Raw genomic sequence first — 20,025 nt, forward strand, 5'->3', positions numbered from 1 at the left:
CATCTGTATCCATGAACTTTGTCCTACTCCCCGCGTGGCTAACGGTGCCTGATACAGCATATTGCCTGCCAAAAACTGTATTTCACCTTCAAGATTATCTACTCCGCTCCTCATCCGATGCATTCCTGTCTAGCAGTTTAGGTAAACATTCCTCCAGCTACCGTGCAAAGGGGCCAGGCCTCGCTGTCCTCATGCAAGTAATTCATAGCTCCGTTACCATGGAATATTCCTACCCCCTCGCATCTCATGTAGACACTTAGACGCTTGTACACGCACTAACAGTCAGTATAGAATAGATTCTATCCTAGAGACCTTTCCTTTTGGATAACACAGTTCTTTAAACATAGGATATTAGATATGATTTGGGATTAGGTTGACATAACCCCCAGACTTCTGTCTCCACATGTAGAGCTAAATGTCAAGTCCCCTTCACCCTCTAGTTGCACGTCAATCACACGTCATGCGGCTGCGCGCGCATCTCTGCCAAATATTTCTGCTGACATTGCAGGATTCTTTTATGGATCCACCCACTTGTGACATCATGTTTAATGACGTATTTTAGTTACACCCATGTATACGCCTTTGTTAGTTACGTATGCACCTTTTATCTGTACTATCAGCTGTTACGCCTCTTGCATCTGTCCCACTGTAATGTATTTTCTATAAAACTGCTTATCTGTCAATAATGTATGCCCTTCCTTCCTGAACTTTCGTGGTGATGGAATAGAAAGCCTACAATTCGAATTGTATTCCTTTGTATAGGAATAAAGCCTTTTAAAACCTCTAATACCACGGATTCTGCCTCTTATATTTACTGAGTTATTCTTAATAGACTTTACCGCATAAAAAATAGTACCGGTAATTAAATATTTACCACATAAATTGGCGCCCGAACAGGGACACTTTCTCATCTCACGCGCCGGCCCGGTCTCCTGCCACAGCTGAACGGACAAAAACGCGTACCTGCAGGATTTCCTGTATCTCCCTCCGGCCGAGCGGGGGTGACTGAGGCTGCGATCAACACCCAGACGAGGCGGTGAGAAGTGCGAAGTATCCCGACCAGAGCCTAGCTGAGAGAGCAAGATCCGAGGTATACAGAGGCCCACCAGGTTCCGAAGTTCCGAGTCCAGTCGAATCGAGTCCAGTCCGGTCCAGTTTCAGTTCCGTTCCGAGGCCTTCCGTTCCGAGCTACCCGGTGAGTACCATTACCGGGGAGGCATTTAACGTGCACATAGTCTGTGCCGGTCAAGACGGGTTTGGGTACACAAGTCCGGTCTGCACTGTTTTAGCAGTGTATCTGTACTGTTTAGCAGTATATATAGTATGTCTTGCATATAAATAAGTACTATCTAGTGTCAGTATTATGTCAGTAACTAGTTTTCTATTAGTTATCATTGTTCGAAAAAAAAACTGTTAAATGTTAAATGTTTTAATACGGTCTATACATTGTGGTGTGAATGACTGTTCATTATTGTGTTTATTTGTATTAAGTGTGTTTAAGATTAAGTAACCAGATCTAAAAATGCCGCTCTTTTCGAAACTAAGACAGATCAAAACCAGAAAAGGGGTACTCGAAGAAGCTGTTCCCATCCCACCTAGGGACACTCCAGTGTACTTTATGTATCATAAGCATGGTCTAGATGCCGTATTATTTCTTGATTTATGGGTGGACTACACCAAAGAATTACCAGAGAATCAGAGATGGCCCGCAGCGGGGACCTGGGATGCAGATTGCATCATGAGAGTAGAAGAAGAATTATGGAAAAAGAAAGCCAGACAGTCACAGAAAGATGCCATTGAATTATGGCGTAAAGAATCATACAGACGTACAGAAAAAGCACTCAGACAGGAAGAGAAAGGTAGAGAGAATTCAAATAAAACTCGAGAAAATCTATTACTTGAGGAAGGTACCCGAGTAAACTCAGAACAAATAGATAGACAAAGAAACACTCTTATGAATGGTATGTATCCTCTTTTGGCCGAAGGGTTACCTAAGGCTATCCCGGAAATACCAAAAGACTTAACTCCTCCATTACTCCCGATAAAAGCACATCCCAAAACAGCAAAGGACGTTTTCCTTTCCTCCTATTTAGATGACGTAGCTCCCGAGTATGCTAATGCCATACCACACATACCGCTTGCCGATGGTGTTCAACACCAAGAGCATCCGTCTGTACCCCCGCAACTACAAACTCCTACACAAGTTCCCACAGGTCCGTCCGTTTCTACAGTTTTTCCCGCATCTACAATCTCTATCCTACGTCCAACGAATCCTTTCGTGCCTAGCACCTCAGATGGTGCTACAGGAGGTACGACAGACATGTTTGCCACCCCGCCGCGAAATAAACAGACCCTTAGAGATTTAGCACCCCAACGTACACCCCAACTAGCGACATCCGACATGTTTAAAGAACAGCTTGTGGATTGTAGATACGACCCAGTACCAGGTAGACAGGATAAATTGCTCATATCATCACTACGTATAAGACGAGCTACATTATATTTAATGACGATACCAGGAATGGGTGAACACCTAGACGAAATATATCGCTTTGTCCAAACAGGGCGAGGTCCAGAAAGTATTAACGAAGCTATGGAATACCAGAAAGTGGATGTCCAAAGACAACTACTACGTTTTTTCATAAATTGTGTAATTAGGAATCAAGACAGGCCCGGGGCAGATCACGATATCATGCAAAGACTTGTCAAATGGGGTCAGAACATATCAGAAGAGAAACATGATAGACAGGCGTGTATAATCGCCATGTGTCGAAAGATCCGCAAGGAAGTAGAACGAATACATAAAGAAAGACGAGAAACAGACAGAGTAGAATCAGAAGAGGAGGAGGAGCAAGAATCAGAACAATTAGAAACAATAGCTTATGTAGGTAGAGGAAGACCCCATAATAATACTAGAGACTTTAACGACCCGATACGTCCAATACGTCCAGAATATAATAGACATTTTCCAAACCCTATGTTAAATACAAAATTCCCCGAACACCTATTCCAAGCCGCTGATAAATTACTCCGAGATCGAAGGGGGTACCATGTGCTCGATTCCATGGACGAACAAGAATTAGCCAGGTCAGCAGTACAATGGGCTGACAGTCCCAGCGACTACAATGATGATGTACTTGCACACACGTTTCTGAATCTTGACCCATACGAACAGCGTTTAGCTAGTATATACATGATTCAACACCTCCTTATATTATATAAAAGCCAACACTCCGATCCAGGACCCTTACCTGACATATTGACAGAACTACTAACGAACATATGGAGAGGGTCAAGTACTGATTTGATTAGGGAAATTCTAGAATTCCGCAACCAATATTTAAATTTCGTATGCCCAGAACACGTTCCAGTTCCCATCATGGGAAGAAAAATGTATCACATGGATAGACAGAACCCGTTACGCGAAGTACACCCAATCAGAGGTGACGGTAATAACTTTACACGCGTGTTTGTGTACACGCCTATAACTAAACTGGAATTATTAGAAATGAAGAAAGTAGTACCCAGCCATGACAAGGACCCAGCAGGTTTCCACCGCGAGATAAAAGACATGTTACTCATGGGAGAGTATACCTACCCCGATATTATGAAAATATTTAAAGTCCTATTACCGGCTGGTGTTTATGAGAAACTCAAAGAAAAGGAATGGGAGGTGGGAGACCAAAAGATAGATTGGACAGCATTAGAAAACGAAGAAAAGGCCCGAGCTGCAGGTTCAGGGCTTGGGGAAAAGACTACAGCACTAGCAGGACTACTAGTGCAGGTACTGCCACGTTTATTAACTACGAAAAAGGAAGACTGGGGTGCAATATCAGCCTGTAAACAAAAGCCAGATGAAGACACTAGTGATTGCTATTCCCGATTTGAAAAATGTTTTGGTATAAATAGTGGCATAAAAGCCAGTAGTGAGTCATATCCACATCTGTTTGTGACAAAATTAGTTGAAAATTCTCTGCTACAAGTCAAGAATAGAGTATTGAAATTCGAAAGTACCTGGCAAGGTAATACCCCATCACAGATGTTACAGATGTTACAATATCATCACAATAGAATTAGAGAAGAACAAGAACACGAACAAAGACGTATGAAAGATACAAAAATGAAAATGCTTGTTGCACAGTCAGTCCCAGCTGATGGTCATCAAAAGGGTAATTCCGCAGGTCCTACGAAAGGGACATGCAACTATTGTAAACAACCAGGTCATTATATACACGATTGTCCAGTCCTGAAACATAATATTGCTACAGGTAGAACCCAGGAGAGACCACGTCCACCTAGACAGGATCAGAATCAACAACAAATCTCTCAGCATGCACAACCTAGGTTAGCTCTGCAACAACTAGCTCCGCAACAGGGAGCTCCACAACAGACCGTAGCACCACCACCAGCGCAGCCTATTGTTGCAACACAAGCAACAACACAACAGATGTATCAGTATGCACAAGCAGATTATCCCGATTATCAGCGATATACATGACATAGCCTAGAGAGGGAAGTTGGCTTACCCCTTATTGAGGTTCCTGTAGACCAAGAGGGACCTTATGTACATAGTGAACTATTAGGGGAAGACAGAAAGTTTTTACTTGATACAGGGGCAAGCAGAACGACTATACGACGCAGTGAAGTTCCAGGGGCACCCCTCTCAGGCTCACAAAATATTTCCCTTGGATTCTCAGGAAAACCTATAATAAATGACGTAACACAACCTCTTCCACTTACAATCGGTCCATTGACACGTACTACAGATTTATTGCTTACTAAATCATGTCCAGAAAACTTGTTAGGAATAAAAACATTGAAAGCTCTAGGAGCTATAATATGTTGTTCTCCGGAAGGAGTACGACTATTTCTACGTGACTTCAAAGGTCACTACGTGTCCAGAGACATGGATCACCGACTGCAGAATTTACCTACACATTTATGGGCACAAGGCCCCACTGATGTTGGTTGCATGAATATTACACCATATTGTGTCACACTAAAAACAGGAGTAATACTACCACGAATACGACAATACAAGTTACCACCCGATGCTGTTGTGGCTTTGCTGCAAATCATTGACGAGCTCATTGCACAAGGAGTGGTTGTCGAAACCGACTCCAATGTATGTAATTCCCCGATAATTCCGATTCTTAAAAGAACGGATCCAAAAGCACCACCAGTATATCGATTAGTTATTGATCTGCGCGAATTAAATAAATGTATTGTACCACAATACCCTGTGGTCCCAGATATCTCTTCATTACTAACAGCTATTGACTCAGAAGCAACGTTCTTCACTGTAATTGACCTCAAAAATGCCTTCTTTAGCGTCCCAATCGATCCGGAAAGTCAATACTTGTTCGGGTTCAGTTTAAATGGACGAAGTTTTAAATTCACACGCGCACCTCAAGGATTTACAGAAAGCCCCAGCATCTATAGCCAAGCACTGAAACGAGAACTTGACAGTATCCACATGCCAGTTAACACTGCCTTGCTTCAATATGTCGATGATCTGCTGATCACCGCCCGAAGCGAACCTGAATGTGAAACAGCGTCACTGACGGTTTTAAAATTTTTGGCTAACAAGGGACACAAGGTGTCCCCTTCTAAGCTGCAATTCTGTGTCCAGCGAGTTGTTTACCTTGGGCACTCGCTGTCCAAGGAGGGAAGGCAGCTTACACCCGACCGCATCCAGTTAATCGCTAACATGCCACCACCCAAGACACAAAAGGAGGTACGGGCATTCATAGGCCTCACTTCGTACTGTAGGCAGTGGATCCCTCAATATGCATTTCTAGCAAAACCACTCATCCAGTTGACAACACAGGAGGCAGCCACATTGACTGTCCTCCCTTGGACTCAAGAACATACACACGCCTTTGAAAGCTTAAAGAAAGCTTTATGCCAAGCACCTGTTTTAGCAACACCATGTTACAGCAAACAGTTTACACTCTTTGTTACAGAACGCGAAGGTACTGCCTTGTCAGTACTCACTCAGGAACAAGCAGGATCACACAAACCATGTGCTTATTTCTCTAGTACATTAGATCCAGTAGCTCAGGCTCTTCCTGCGTGCCTGAAATCGGTGGCAGCAACAGCTTTAGCAATCAGACAAAGCGATGCCATAGTGTTAGGACACCAATTGACAGTACAAGTACCACATGCAGTGGAGGTTCTCTTGAACCGCACACAAACACAACACTTGACTATAGCGAGACTCACCGGTTACGAACTGACATTATTTCAGCCACACATAGAAATCAGACGTTGCAATACGTTAAACCCTGCCACACTGTTACCAGTGGGCGGAACAGATCCATTGGCACATGATTGTGTCGAAGTCATTACTATCACGACGAAACCCAGACAAGACTTGACAGATATCCCTTTGTCAGATCCAGACTTGACATTGTATGTAGATGGGTCATGTATGAGAACAAGTACAGGAGAGCTAGTGGCCGCTTACGCAGTCACAACAGACACTGAAGTCATTGAAACAAATTGTATTAACACTTTGTCAGCTCAAGCAGCAGAGCTCATCGCTCTGACACAAGCCTGTATTCAAGCCAAAAATAAGAAAGTCAACATATACACAGATTCACGTTATGCATTCGGAGTCGTCCATGACTTCGGCGTACTGTGGCGAGAGAGAGGTTATTTAACTTCTCACGGTGCCCACATCCAGCACGGACCCCTCATTCAAACACTATTGGACGCGATTCATCTACCCACTGCAATATCAATTATGAAATGTAAAGCCCATACAAAAGTTACCGATATCATTTCTCAGGGTAATGACCTAGCTGACAGAACAGCTAAACAGACTGCTCAGAATCAGACTCTCACAACCGACATGACAAAGACAATAGTTCAGACACTAACACATTGCATGACAGTTAAGGATCCCGCCCTTGATGTAATTGACATACAGACACATGCTACACCAGAAGAAATAAAGAAATGGACTGAATTAGGAGGGATCCAAACGGATCAAGGATGGATGACGAAGGAAAAATCTATATGGTTTCTTCCCGACTCTATGGTTCAAGTCACCATTAACACAATACATAGTCCAGCCCACCTAGGAGAAAAAGCTATGCTAGACAGCATTCAACACATTTGGTTCAACAAACACTTGCGAGCAGCAGCTAAACAAAAAGTTCGTACCTGTATGATATGTTGTCAGTTTAATCCAGGTAAAAGCATCCCCGTAGAGCAGGGTGGATTTCAACCCCCCGATCATGCTTTTGAAGTCCTCCAGATGGATTATATCCAGATGGAACGATGTCGAGGATTCAAATATGTTCTCGTAGTTGTCTGTGCTCTTTCCCGTTGGACAGAAGCATACCCGGTTTCAGATTACACTGCTCCGACTACTGCCAAACATTTAGTTCGAGAATTCTTCCCACGGTACGGTTTACCACGTGTTGTCTACTCAGATCTCGTGGAACGCCATAATCAAACTCTGAAAATTAGATTGTCCAAAATATGTAGGGAAAAAGGTGTCGATTGGATAGTAGCCTTACCAGTTGCACTCTTTTACATGAGAATGGTAGCACATTCTCGAACAGGGCTATCCCCGTACGAGGTGATCTTCGGTAGACCACCAAATATGTGGGGGACGCCTATACCTCGCAAAATCACTGATGTTGACTGTAATATGCTGACAGATTACCTGGCTTCCTTGATGTCTGCACTACAATCTTGTCGTTCACAGGTAACCGCAGCTTTTCCCGATAATACTGAGGTGAAGCCCCATGACGTGGTTCCTGGTGACCTGGTTTTGGTCAGGAATTTCGACCGGAAGACCCAACTGGATCCTAGGTGGAAGTCGCCTAAGTTGGTTCTACTGACTACAAGGACTGCCGTGAAGATTGAGGGTCGCAAAGGGTGGTTGCACTCGAGTCATATCAAGAAATTTTATGGACTACCATCCAGTGTGAATACTCAACCCTGTATTCCCTCACAGACAGACTCAAAGCTCCCCTTGGTTGAGCAATCAAAACCAGAACTGTACAAACTAAAATTGAGGTCTAGCAAGTCAGACAATTTGATTGTTTAAGTCCTCTCCAAGGTGAATCGGTTGAATTTGTCTCTGACATGTATCCTCTAGACCGGAATAGAGAAAGAAATCAACAGATGCAGCTGAAAAATCATGCGTATTGTAAATCACTTCGTAGTCACTGCACAGTAACATTATTAATTTTGTTTTTTCTAAGTCTTCTGATCATTATTTTCAGCATACTATTGCATATGTATTACCCTATTCTTAAACGTGCTTACAACATAACTGCAGAACATTCTTTTAGCGAATTACCTCCGCATGAGTTGTCCTATAGATTTGCGCTGCGCAACAACACATTTATTAGTATGTTACATCATTCCCATCAGACCAGCAATGCCACAAATTGTTGGATATGTGGCCGACTCCCTCCCTATCAGAACTATAAGGGAGTTTTGCCCCTCTTTCCCTATCCGTTCACACACAATGGCTCCTGTGGAGCATGGTTTAGTTTGATTAATTCCCTAGATTCAAATTCCGCAGTTTATCAAGACAACTGGGTATGGGGAAACCTGAACCTAGTTTTGCTTAAAGTCTGCTACCCTAACAAGGAGGGACTTCCCAAAAGAACAGGAACTGATCTAGAAAATGAAGTATATGGATTAGGTAATTTTACACTTAACCTCATGATCCTGAACGTTGAATCTGAAGCTACACCAATCTTGCCCGCCATGTCAGTATTCCCAGTAAAAGGGGAATTATGTGTAAGAAAGAATGGTTCCATACACATGGGCCATAGTAAATGCACCACTGTAATAAAATTCAGTGTTCAAGGCAAGTCTACATTTAGAGCTTCCCCTCATTCCTACTTCATATGTGGCCAGACCGCATATATATGTCTACCTTTAGATTGGGATGGTACCTGTTACATAGCATTCCTTCTGCCACCTGTTTTCCTAGCTCCTCCTGATTATCATAGAAATACCCATTTAGTACACAATAGACAACAGAGAGATCTCCCAATTGTCGATTACACTGAAACAGCATGGGAAAAATACACAGATTTCAATAAGGGGTTCTTCCCCTATATAGGTACAGTCACTAATAGTAAGCTGATACGTAGATTAACCAGAACCCTTGAAGCAGTAGTGAACGAGACTATTTCCGCCTTAGGCAATTTAACAGAAGAGCAGTCTGCTATGCGGATTGTTGTGCTTCAAAATCGTCTTGTCCTTGACGTCATCCTGGCCGATAGGGGCGGAGCTTGTAGGGTCATCGGATCAAGTTGCTGCATTTTCATACCAGAAAATTCGCCGTCAGTATATAAAGCCATAACCCGCCTTCATAAGATTATAAGCCAGATACACCAGAGTCCAGGCACCTGGACTTGGTCCGGTTGGTTCTGGGGCGTGTTGTCAGCCTGGGGATGGAGAATCCTATCCTTCCTAGGTATTGGCTTTCTCATACTATTCAGTTGCTGTTTATGTCTACAATGTGGGCCAGCGATTTGTGGTCTGTGTGCCACATCGTGTATCCCACATCCAAGTTTTCGTTCAAGATCCCGGAAGAAGAAAGAAGAACAAATGATGCTATATGAACAGATCGATGGATTGATGAAGATCGATATCTCCTGAGGGTCCGTAGGGGACAAGGAGGGAATGAGGAAATATGAATTTTGTGATCGGTTATGTCCCCTATCGTAGACCCCAACGGCTCCATGTGCATGCTATAAGTACATGTATGTTCCCTCCTACTCCAGTTTTGAAGACGCAAATATATGTGCGTCCACCGTCAACATGTCCTCTTTCAGATCCACCATGAATGGGTCAGATATTCCATTCCTAAATATGAAAGGCCACCGACTTTGTGTGGTTCACTTTCCACATTTTACAGATTCAGGCGAGTAGGCCCTGAATTCTGTCATCAAGCCTTTTCCTGCCTTCTGCCTCTGAAAGCTCCAGTCTGAGCCTGCATCTGTATCCATGAACTTTGTCCTACTCCCCGCGTGGCTAACGGTGCCTGATCCAGCATATTGCCTGCCAAAAACTGTATTTCACCTTCAAGATTATCTACTCCGCTCCTCATCCGATGCATTCCTGTCTAGCAGTTTAGGTAAACATTCCTCCAGCTACCGTGCAAAGGGGCCAGGCCTCGCTGTCCTCATGCAAGTAATTCATAGCTCCGTTACCATGGAATATTCCTACCCCCTCGCATCTCATGTAGACACTTAGACGCTTGTACACGCACTAACAGTCAGTATAGAATAGATTCTATCCTAGAGACCTTTCCTTTTGGATAACACAGTTCTTTAAACATAGGATATTAGATATGATTTGGGATTAGGTTGACATAACCCCCAGACTTCTGTCTCCACATGTAGAGCTAAATGTCAAGTCCCCTTCACCCTCTAGTTGCACGTCAATCACACGTCATGCGGCTGCGCGCGCATCTCTGCCAAATATTTCTGCTGACATTGCAGGATTCTTTTATGGATCCACCCACTTGTGACATCATGTTTAATGACGTATTTTAGTTACACCCATGTATACGCCTTTGTTAGTTACGTATGCACCTTTTATCTGTACTATCAGCTGTTACGCCTCTTGCATCTGTCCCACTGTAATGTATTTTCTATAAAACTGCTTATCTGTCAATAATGTATGCCCTTCCTTCCTGAACTTTCGTGGTGATGGAATAGAAAGCCTACAATTCGAATTGTATTCCTTTGTATAGGAATAAAGCCTTTTAAAACCTCTAATACCACGGATTCTGCCTCTTATATTTACTGAGTTATTCTTAATAGACTTTACCGCATAAAAAATAGTACCGGTAATTAAATATTTACCACACCTGGGTCAAATTGTTTCTATCTAATCTCTCCCAGGCTATCCACTTTCCTCCTTTACAATTCTCTATCTCTTACATTGTGGAGCTCCTATGGCTCTCCTTTTCAAACTCTATTTGCTTCCTCTCGCCAAGCTAATTTGTTCTTTCAGCTTCTATTTGGTGTATGCCAAATATGCCAAAATATCTGATACTCAAATCAAGCTTTGACAGTGTGTGCGCGCCATTGTAGCCTGGATTCACAGTAACTCCTTGAAACTTAACATCAGTAAAGCTAAAATTCTCAAGTTCGTCAATTGCTGCCACTTCTGGAAGTCTGACTGGTGGTCCATCTGAACTTAGCTTCTCCTTTCCAGTGGCCTCATTGTGTAGCTTCTCCTTTATTTTTCATTCTGAACAGTTACTAGCACATAACGTTCTGTACTGTGACTGCAAGGTAAGTTCCTTTAACCAGTCCTTCTTTCTTTCTCTTTTAGATTAATGCAAGACCCTCTATGTGGGGCTACAAACCTATCTGCTTAGATGTGAGCTGCGTGCTCAGAATTCAGCAATGTGATGTCCTAGAATTTTTACCTTAGGAATTCTAAACCAATGTTGCTGTAATGACAGTTGATGGATGTTTCTCTCCTCCTTAGCTGTAACTTGCCTGTCCTCCAATAAATACCCTTTTCTAATGTACTCTTCAAATAATGGCAGTGACTGGAAAAAGTAGAGGAGGAGGAATGTTTTAGAGGGACATATATATCATTTTCCTGTGAAGCTTACCTGTGGTGCATCGAGAATATCGATTAATTCACACCAGGTTTTTCTGCAGATGATCAAGGGCATTGAGAAAGGTCCCTACGGGTACCCAGGGATGGTTGAGTGCCACTGAGCTTCATTTTTCCCGTTTTGATATTAAACAGAGTTTTTACTCTGAGGAATGCAAATGATCCAGGGATGTCATTGGCGTCAATGATTTTGATGCTGCCTGACCCTGCCTGTGTTTGTGTGGATTGGCTGAGGACTGGCTTACATCACCACTCAGAAAATTGTGGGCATTATCGGCTTGACAACTTTCTGATTCAGTTTTTTGTTGTTTTATTAAATGCTTTTAATCTAACACTTTCATGTTATCAAAAACAGACCAATATACACAGTCAATAACGCCATAGTTCTTTAGGTAAATAATATAAGCATCACTTCATCAATACATTATCAGACATAGCAGCAGAAGCCTTAAATTCATTATCAAACAAATGACAAAAAAGAAAAAGAATTATCATGAACACAAATAAAAAAAATACAGCATGGGTCTGAGTCATGTATCCACATCACTAGCCTAGCTAGGACCCATATTTATGGCACATAATACGCAATATAAATAGAAAATGCTTCAGATATTATATCCTTACACCCGGGCTGTCCTTGGGTTAACCACATCCCTTCGGACATCCGACCTTAAACTGAAGATGGGCCCGCACCGCACAGCCAGCACCTTAAATACAAATATGTTTAACTTGTTGGCCCTGAATCTTAATAGATCATGACCTCAAATCTAAAATACCTCCCTGAGCTTTACCCTCCTGACCGCTCCAGCCTCGTGGTCATCACGGCCCATATCCTGCGTCACCAGCGCTTTTTCCTAGACCCTTTAAGCGCATACAGAGAAACCTCCATGTTATAGATTGCTAGCAGCCTTGCTCTCCAGATTGCAAAGGTAGGGGACACAGGACTACCACTGGGACATGATGCAAAGCCGAGCGACTGCCATAGCCACAAATAATAAATATGCCCCATGCCTCACCATTTCATTATTTCGAATTTTATTGTTCACCCCCAAAATCATCAATACAGGAGTTATTTGAATCTGTGTCCCTATAAATAATCCCTAAAACCTCCCAATCACCTGCAAAACCCCATCTAATTTGGGGCACAAACAAATATATGGAGACTATCCACCAGCTTAACACTACACCTAGTGCATTTACCCCCAAAATTACCTCCCCGTTTCGCAACCTTTGCAGGAGTATTATATGTTAAAAACTGTCATAAAGTGCTGGCTTTTCAAACTGGCTGTTAAAAGGACCCTGTTACCCATCTCCAAGGATTCATGAACATAGGGCCCCTCCACCCCCGATCTAATTGGTGTTTTGTACTTCTACTTCATCTAACAGCTCGTGTTACAATAACTGATATATTATACCAATCTTAAATTTGCATTGTATTTCTTCCAGCAGAGGGATCCGGGTTATAGCATTTGAATCTTTAATGCTTTTAAGAAGCGAATTCCGAAGCTGTAAAAACTTTAAAAGGTCACCCATGGCCAATCCAAATCTTTCCTATAGTTCACAAATGTATTTTAATTTTATTTTTATTTAATGCGATTTTATATAGCGCAAACTTTACCCAAAGGTGTCAGAGCGCTTTCCAAAAGGACCAGTTACATTACATAAGGACTTCGGAGTACATGAGTTACATAAAAGATACAAACAGAAAAACTCTAAATTCACAAAAGAACGGTAGTAAGTACATACGTCTACTCAGATACTAGTGGTTACAGTTGAATATTTACGAGTTGAAAATTCACTCAAGCAAAAGATACAAACAGAAAAACTCTAAAATTCACAAAAGAACGGTAGTAAGTACATACGTCTACTACAGATACTAGTGGTTACAGTTGCATATATACAAGTTGAAAATTCACTCAAGGAAAAGATACAAACAGAAAAACTTTAAATTGACATAAGAATGGAAGTAGGTACATACGTCTACTACAGATACTAGTGGTTAGAGTTACATATATGCAAGTTGCAAATCACTCAAGATTACATTTTAAAAAGCGATTAGGGTTAGACAATTATGTATTACATATTTACAGAGCATGAAATTCTTGCTGTCGTTTAGGTGGTGTTGCACTTAGGGGCGGTGGTCTTGGGTCCATAGGGATCCCCGAGGTGGAGGTGGAGATGCAGAGTTGTCCATTTATGTACAAATCACCCAAAGATTTTACACCCGTCTGTGCCCATCTAGATGTTACTTGATCTGGAAAAACTGATGAGAGGATTGAAGAAGACATCATGGGTGAGTACACATTCAGTTTGGCAATCCCAGCTGTCCGTTTAACCTACAGCCAACCCCTATACGCAGCTTTTAAAATCTTAAACCAGATTTTCTTGCAATAGCTAGGTTCTAGGTTTTTGCCCAAAGAACCTTTAGCTTCATGCCCCAAAATCAATTCGTAAATAGTTGGAGTCTCTGCAAGGTTAATCCCACCTGGGTTATCTGTGAGCAAAATGCCCATATGTTGTAACATACAAGCCCAGTAATAAAGAGTGAAGATGGGGACTGAGCACCCCCCAACCAACCATGGCAATATCATCCATTTAGCTGCCCTCCTAGGAATTCGATGCCCCCATAACAATCTGACACAAATGCTCTCTAAATTGGATAACCACAATGTATTACTTTCTAGTGGGTTTGTCCTAAAAATGTATAGCACCTTTGGTAAGATAGTCATTTTCAGCACATTGTTTCTACCAAAAAGTGACAAGTGTAGATGATCCATTCTCTTCAGATCATGCTTGATATTACCCAATAACGGTGCAGTATTCAGTTCTACTGTCTTATCTGGGGCTCTCTTAAGGTTCACACCGAGATACACAGCCTTCGAAACCTCCTGCAGATCCTCAAATCCCCTTCCCTCTGTACATACTATTTGCGTTTTGCTTTCATTCAGCTTGTATCCAGAACATACCTTGAACTGCCTAGCCAAGGCCTCGATCTAAGGAAGTGCAGTAGAAGGATCAGTGGTAAGGACTGCTATATCATCTGGATAGGTGAGGACCCTATATTTCACCTGATTGACCACAACAGGCTTAATACATGCGCTCCTCTCTAGTTTTGTAAGAATGGATTGATATATAGGGCAAATAAAAGCAGGGAGGATGGACACTCTTGTCTAGTACCCCTTGAGATGATAATGCCTTCAGACTCTTGTCCCATTATCAGAATGACAGTTCTAGGTGTCTTATACATGGCCCTAATGGCCTGAATTAACTCATTGCTGAAGCCCTTTCACTGTAATACTGCCTAGAAAAATTTACCAGGACACACGGTCAAATGCCTTCTCAGCGTCTAATAAGGTGAGGTCAAGTGGTGACCCTGTGGGTTGTGCGATATCAAATAACGTAATTATCTTGCAAATATAGCCTGTTGATTTTTTTCCTGGGATAGAACGGTGTTGGCGAAGTGACACCAAGGTGGCAATACATTTCCCTAGCCTCTTGGCTAATACCGTAGCATAGATTTTGACATCACAGTTGATTAGGGGAATTGGCCTGTATGAGCACAGCTGGTTTCCCTTTTTTTCTTAAAAACAACAATGCTGTTAATTTCCCATGAAGTTGGGATTATCTCTGCTTGAGCCTGCAGGAAGGTCAATAGCATATCTTGTCGGATTTCTTGAAAAAAAGCCTGTAAAATTCCACTGGAATATTATCAGGACCAGAGGCTTTCCCTGCTACTAAGGAAGCATAACTTCTTCCTCCTTATTAACCTTAGCCGTGCCTGAATCCCCAAAGAACTGTCTATAACCATCCTCCGGGGGATCTACTTCTTCATTATATAGTGTCTTATAAAATTCCCCCAAAATCCTGAAAATATCCATTGGACAATAGAACACCTGTCCTGCCTCATCCTCTATAGCCAATATATGAATTTCAACTTCTTTCTGTCGATTCGCTTGGCCAATAACCGAACCTGTGTTTTCACCATATTCATAGCATTCCGATTTTTATTGCTGAAATTTGTCTGCCACCTCCAGGCCAAAATGCCTGTTAATTTTAGATTTTAATATCATTATCTGCTGCTGAGAATCCTGAACGTCCAGCCCCTGGCAATCCTTCCAATAAGTTCAGATTCTATCAGAGCCAGCTGATCAAACAGCCCCCAGATATCACCCTGTTTCATTTTTTGCAGATGGAGAGAAACACTGATGGTTGCCACCTAACACCAGCTTCAAAAGAAATTCCAAATCAAGCCTACTGACGCCATCCTCTATTAATCCTTAAAAATTCTACCAACCATTTAAACATGTGTTACCTATATAAAGAACTAGCAAGAGTTTCCTCTCAAACGTCCAAGACTTCTTGCTTCATACAATGCCCACATGTAAAATATCCAGCACAATAGGATTATGGTCCGACATTGCCCTGGGATAGCTTTCAATCCCCACCTGTCCCACCAAAAGAGTAGATGCAAAAAAATAATCTAGCCGAACTAATTTATTGTGAGGAATGGAATAAAAAGTAAAGCCTCGGTCTGGGGCCTTAAGTTTAGCCCATACTTCCACCAAATTGTGGTGCATCACCAGCGGTAGTAGAGCTTTATAAACACCTGGTTTCCTCCCTGAATAGGGATGTTTCCCACTCCAGTCATCAGATACATTTACATGAATATTTAGATTCCCACAAAAGATTAGGGGGTGTGGCCAAAGAGCAAGCTCTGTATTCACAAAATCAAATACTCCCGCCTCGTCAATGTTGGAACCATACATTGAACACTCCCTAAACTGGGCATTCCCAATCCCACACTGGACAGTGACCCATCTGCCAAATTTGTCTTCATTAACTCGTTTACAAGAACAGATAGTCCTATTTGCTAATATAGCCACTCCCCTTGATGTTAGACCTTTTTTTTAATTTTATTTCTTTATTTGATTTTTTATTGGCATTTCTGTTAAAATACAGTAACATTACAAAACCGCCCTACATTCGCTCTTTAGTACAGCGTAACCAATACCTAAGACCATCATGTGAATAACAAATGCATTTAGAAGCATAGACATTCCTTCGCATAGCCCCCACAATAACAAACTATGACGTCCCTGGAGCAGAGTTGAATCATAAACTTAGTGCAACCAACCACCCCCATTTCCCCTTCACACCCATAAAAATAAGTGGCATAATGAGCGCAAACGATCTTTAGATAGCTACATGAATGAATACCCCATAAAAGAGTCCTACCTCCTAATTTGTTTCCCCCCTCAGGTCGGGCCTGTGAACCCTCTCCCACAGTCGGCTCTTGATGTACCCTAGCCCACGCAATAAATGGTTCCCAAATATCCTTTGGTCGAGATTTGGACGGCATCAACTCCCAGAAAGTGGTCAACTGTGAGTGGCCAAAAGTGACGTCTTTTATCCAATCTTCTTTAGATGGAACCCTCCTACCTCCCCAATGAATGGCAACACGTCTTTTGGCATAAAGGAGTAGTAAAGCGTGCAGTTTCCTTACTTTGACAGGTGTGTCCTTAACGTACCCCAGTAACCCCTGTCTGGGATCCGGATCCCCAACCATCCCGCTAATTTGGTGTATAATATCGAACACATTGGACCGATACGTTTCCAATCGTGGGCAGTCCCATGCAACATGTAAGAAACCAGCCTGAGCCATCCCGCATCTCCAGCAACAATCATTGTCCTTTAGACCTATTCGGTGCATGTGGGTAGATGTCCTATAAAATCTGTGAAGGAATTTAAAATGTATTAGACGAAGCTTGTAGTTAGGGGTGAGGGCAGTTAGCTGACTGCAACAGTACAACCATTGGTCTTCCGTGAGCGGAGGCTGTAGGTCCTCGTTCCACGTTATGAATGCCTTGGGCTTCAACACGGGTGCCGATGTCTGCATATGTGTGTATATCCTAGTAATGAGACGGCGAGGGGAAGTCGTTTTAAGTACATTCTCTAAAGCACTTAAAGTAGGCGGGGCCTCCGGAAAAGTGGTGTGTAATGAACGGCATGCTGCTTTGAGCTTGTGATATGCAAATAATACAGAAAAGTGCACTGGCCCGCCCCCATCGTTGCTGGGGGAGGACAAAATGAACCCTCGGGATCGAGGTCGTTGAAGCTGTTAAGTTTCATTCTGTGCGCCAATTCCCTTCCAATTCCGGTTCCCATGGGAAACAGCATCGGATTATGAGCTAGGGGCATTGCCGGGGCATATAAGATGGGAGAACCAGTTCTCTTCCGTAACTCGCTCCAGGCCCAACGTAGTGTCTCCACAGTATCTATGTCTTCCCCGGGCAATTTATACTCCTTATATATGATATAGCAACCTGTAGAGGAAGGCGGGATGCTATGGCCGCCTCAACCGCCACGTGAGGCTGAAAAAGAGTTGGGTGTACCCAGTAGTGTAGAAACTGAGCTTGTGCGCTCCATGCATACAACTGCATGTCAGGAGCACCCATTCCACCCTGTCTCAACGGGAGTGTTAATAGGTCCCATGAGATTCTTGCTTGTCCACCCGCCCATACCAGGGAGATCAAGAGGGACCTCAACATTTAAAAAAAGACTTGTGTGAGGACCAGGGGGAGATTAACAAATAAATAATGAAATTTCGGCAGCACCGCCATTTTGACCAGCGCTATTCTCCCGCCCAAAGAGAGCGGGAGCCCGGCCCATGCAGTTATCTTGCTTTCCAGCCAAGTGACAGCGCGGCCATAATTCATATTCCACAGGATCTGTTTGTCTCTACTAACCCATATTCCTAAATATTTCACAGGTTCCACTGTCCACCTAAGCGGGAACTCAGAAGGGCTTTGGGTAGTGTTGACTGTCAATGGAAAGATGACAGATTTAGCCCAGTTGAGATTCCCGAGAGGCCCCCAAATTTAATAAATTCCCTCAATAAAGGATCCAAGTTTAATGCAGGATCTGACACATATAGCGGAACGTCGTCTGCATATAGTGAGATTAAAAGACTACGGCCACTAAAGCCAATCCCTTCGCGGTGTGATGCTGCCTTATCCGCGCTGCGAGGGGCTCCATCGCAATCGCGAAAAGTAACAGGGATAGCGGGCAGCCCTGTCTCGTACCACACAAGATGCTGAAGGGTTCCGAAAGTAGACCGTTCACCCTAACCCGTGCCAGCGGCTTCGTATAAAGTAAACGTATGAGATTTTAAAAAAGTGGACTGAAGCCCATACGGCCCAGGATCGCGAATAGGTATGGCCACTCCAAAGTATCAAATTCTTTTGTAGCATCTAAAAAAACCGCGGCCGCCTGTATATCGGGATGCAGATAATGCAATACGGAAAATAAAGTCCTGAGGTTATGGGACGTTGACCTACCAGAAATAAATCCTGATTGGTCTGGACGAGCAACCAGTAGCAGCAGAGGCTTCAGTCTATTAGCAGTCAATTTGGCAAAAATCTTTACGTCCACATTTATCAAGGATAGCGGCCTATAGGAATCCAATTCATCCTCCGGCTTACCTGGCTTCAACAGTGTGATTGTTATCGCTTCACGCATTGATGGTGGAAGGACACCAGACTCACAGACCTCCACAATAAGCTCGAACAACTGGGGCGCTAATTCCTCAACATATGCTTTATAAAAAGCAGTAGTGAGACCGTCTGAGCCAGGAGCTTTGTTCAACGGCAGACTTTTAATTACCTGTGCCACATCCTCTACTGTAAAGGGGAAATCTAAATAACCCCTGTGTCTGTTACTCAACCATAATAAGGAATCAAAGGGTAGTAGGCCTTCAGGGCTGGAATGCTGTGTGGTAGTATATAGCTTAGAATAAAAGCCAGTAAACTCATTTAATATGTCTCTCTGGCCTCTAATTAACGACTGGTCTGCAGCCTTCAGCTCAGTAATAAACAAAGTAGACCGTAGGGCGCGGAGCATTGCCGCTAGCATTCTCCCAGGCCTATCCCCCTGCCCATATCTCCTAGCCTGAGCATGTTTTCCTAGGAATTTGACTTCCCTTTGGGCCTCTTCTTCAAATTCAAGTAGTTTCTCTTTCAACGCTGCCAGTTTATCAGACTCACCAGATGTGTAAAATTGTGCTTCCAGCTCTTTGATCTGCCTTTCTAGTCTATCTAGAGTCCCACGGCTGGACTTCAGTACCCCCGCCTGTCTGGCTATACAGTTCCCTCTCACCACAGATTTAAAAGCTTCCCACAGCGTGGCCACTGATTCCACCGAACCCTTATTCAAAGTAAGATAATCATTTATATCTCCCCTTATCTCTTCTTTAAAAGTGTCGTCCAGGAGAGCATCCTGTGGCAGTCTCCAAGTGTACATTTGCGGAATGGAATTCGGCAAATCCAACCGAAGAAGACAGGGAGCGTGATTGGATAGAGAGCGGGGGAGATGTAAAACTTCCCTCGTCCACGTGGCTACACCACGTGA

General features: G+C 43.0%; 1 protein-coding gene and 1 long non-coding RNA gene across 3 annotated transcripts in view; one reads left to right on the plus strand and one right to left on the minus strand.

The window, feature by feature from the left end:
• CCDC192 (coiled-coil domain containing 192) overlaps positions 1–20,025 on the plus strand; it is a 1,307,223-nt gene that overhangs the window by 1,186,603 nt on the left and 100,595 nt on the right. The window lies entirely within an intron of this gene.
• The window catches only part of LOC146865841 (uncharacterized), a 128,243-nt gene continuing 121,432 nt past the window's right edge, over positions 13,215–20,025 (minus strand). The window contains exon 6 of the long non-coding RNA XR_014970340.1: positions 13,215–13,882. This is a non-coding gene — a long non-coding RNA (uncharacterized LOC146865841). The remainder of the gene's footprint in view (positions 13,883–20,025) is intronic.

Source organism: Triturus cristatus, chromosome 2_1 (assembly GCF_964204655.1).
Source record: "Triturus cristatus chromosome 2_1, aTriCri1.1, whole genome shotgun sequence".
NCBI classification, from domain to species: Eukaryota; Metazoa; Chordata; class Amphibia; order Caudata; family Salamandridae; genus Triturus; species Triturus cristatus.